This window comes from Arachis hypogaea, chromosome 11 (genome assembly GCF_003086295.3).
Source record: "Arachis hypogaea cultivar Tifrunner chromosome 11, arahy.Tifrunner.gnm2.J5K5, whole genome shotgun sequence".
Classification (NCBI taxonomy): Eukaryota; Viridiplantae; Streptophyta; class Magnoliopsida; order Fabales; family Fabaceae; genus Arachis; species Arachis hypogaea.
The window spans coordinates 102,511,225-102,513,873 of record NC_092046.1 but is presented as its reverse complement, the minus strand read 5'-3'; the positions used below and the strand labels follow the sequence as shown (position 1 = coordinate 102,513,873).

The following is a 2,649-nucleotide window of genomic DNA, read 5'->3' as shown; positions in this document are numbered from 1 at the left end:
CTCCCTTCTTTATAGGCGTCCCATTACTCACAGGATTCCTTTCAGAAGTGTACATGAACTGGTTATTAGCAACCATGTCAATGAGTTCTTGAGCTTCTGCAGGCGTTTTCTTTAGGTGAATGGATCCACCTGCAGAAGTGTCCAGTGACATCTTTGATAGCTCAGATAAACCATCATAGAATATATCCAGGATGGTCCATTCTGAAAGCATGTCAGAAGGACACTTTTTGGTCAACTGTTTGTATCTTTCCCAAGCTTCATAGAGGGATTCACCTTCTTTCTGTCTGAAGGTTTGAACATCAGCTCTAAGCTTGCTCAGCTTTTGAGGAGGAAAGTACTTGGCTAAGAAAGCCGTGACCAGCTTATCCCAAGAGTTCAGGCTGTCTTTAGGTTGAGAATCCAACCATAATCTAGCTCTGTCTCTTACAGCAAAAGGGAAAAGCATGAGCCTGTAGACTTCAGGATCTACTCCATTAGTCTTAACAGTATCACATATCTGCAAGAATTCAGTTAAGAACTGAAAAGGATCTTCAGATGGAAGTCCATGAAACTTGCAGTTCTGCTGCATCAGAGAAACTAATTGAGGTTTCAGCTCAAAGTTGTTTGCTCCAATGGCAGGAATGGAGATGCTTCTTCCATGTAAATTGGAATTAGGTGCAGTAAAGTCACCAAGCATCTTCCTTATATTATTATTATTTTCGGCTGCCATCTCCTCTTCCTGTTCAAAAATTTCTGAAAGGTTTTCTCTGGATTGTTGTATTTTAGCTTCTCTTAATTTTCTCTTCAGAGTCCTTTCAGGTTCTGGATCTGCTTCCACAAGAATGTTCTTATCCTTGCTCCTGCTCATATGACAAGGAAGAATGGACAAAAAAATGATAATAATAATAGAGATCCTTTATACCACAGTATAGGGATCCCTTTGTGAGTGGAAGAAAAGGGGGAGACAAAGAATGTAATATAATGGAAGAAACACAACGGTGAGGATGGAAGAGAGATGAAATGAGATGTTAGGATATGAATGAATAAATAGAATGAGATGGGGGAGGGATAATTTTCGAAAATTATTTTGAAAAAGAGTTAGTGATTTTTGAAAAGTGGTTTTTGAAAAATTGTTAGTATTTTTCGAAAATTTTTTTTTTTGAAATTAAAAATAAAAATAATTAGTTAATTAAAAAGAAATTTTGAAAAAGGGGGAAGATATTTTCGAAAAAATGAGAGTGAGAGTTAGTTAGGTAGTTTTGAAAAAGTTAAGGAACAAACAAAAAGTTAGTTAGTTAGTTGAAACAAATTTTGAAAAGATAAGAAGTTAGGAGGTTAGAAAAGATATTTTGAAAAGATATTTTTGAAAAAGATAAGATAAGAAGATATTTTTGAAAAGATATGATAGAAATTAGTTTTTGAAAAAGATTTGATTTTTTAAAATCACAATTAATGACTTGATTCATAAGAAATCACAAGATATGATTCTAGAACTTAAAGTTTGAATCTTTCTTAACAAGCAAGTAACAAACTTCAAATTTTTGAATCAAAACATTAATTGATTATGTTATTTTCGAAAATTATGATATAAAATAAGAAAAAGATTTTTGAAAAATATTTTTGGAATTTTCGAAAATAACTAAGAATTTTGAAAAAGATTTGATTTTTGAAAAAGATTTTGAAAAAGATAATATTTTCAAATTGAAAATTTGATTTGACTCATTGGCAACAACTTGATTTTAAAAATTTTTGAAAAAGTCAATCCAAATTTTCGAATTTGATGAGAGAAAAAGGGAAAGATATTTTTTTGATTTTTGAAATTTTTATGAAAAACATGAAAAATATGCAATGCATGAAATTTTTAGATCAAAACAATGAATGCATGCAAGAATGCTATGAATGTCAAGATGAACACCAAGAACACTTTGAATGTCATGATGAACATCAAGACACAATTTTGAAAAATCTTTAATGCAAAGAAAACATGCAAGACACCAAACTTAGAATTCTTTAATGCTTAGACACTAAGAATTCAAGAATGCATATGAAAAACATGAAAAGACACAAAACAAAAAATCATCAAGATCAAACAAGAAGACTTACCAAGAACAACTTGAAGATCATGAAGAACACTATGAATGCATGATGTTTTCGAAAAATGCAAGATGCATATGCAAGTGACACCAAACTTATAATGTGACTCAAGACTCAAACAAGAAACAGAAAATATTTTTGATTTTTATGATTTTCTAATTTTTTTGGATTTTTATTTATATTTTTCAAAAATTTAAAAGAAAAAATAAGGATTCCAAAATTTTTAATATGAATTCCAGGAATCTTGCCATGTTAGTCTAAAGCTTCAGTCCAGGAATTAGACATGGCTCACTAGCCAGCCAAGCTTTCAATGAAAGCTCCAGTCCAAAACACTAGACATGGCCAATGGCCAGCCAAGCTGTGATATATGGAATTACATGCATTGAAGTTATTAGTTGAAGCCTCAGTCCAAAAGAATTTAGACATGGCTTTACAGCCTACCAGGCTTCAACATGCTTCATGAAACACTAGAATTCATTCTTAAAAATCTTGAATAAAATTTTTGAAAACATTTTTATTTTTTTATTTTTTTTTTTCGAAAACAAAGGAGAAATTTTTGAAAAATATTTTTGAAAA

General features: G+C 31.1%; 1 non-coding gene across 1 annotated transcript; it reads left to right on the top strand.

The window, feature by feature from the left end:
• Positions 1-205: 205 nt before the first annotated feature.
• Positions 206-313, top strand: LOC112724635 (small nucleolar RNA R71). Its single transcript, XR_003163790.1, has one exon. It is a non-coding gene; the product is annotated as a small nucleolar RNA R71 (small nucleolar RNA).
• The last annotated feature ends 2,336 nt before the right edge of the window (positions 314-2,649 follow it).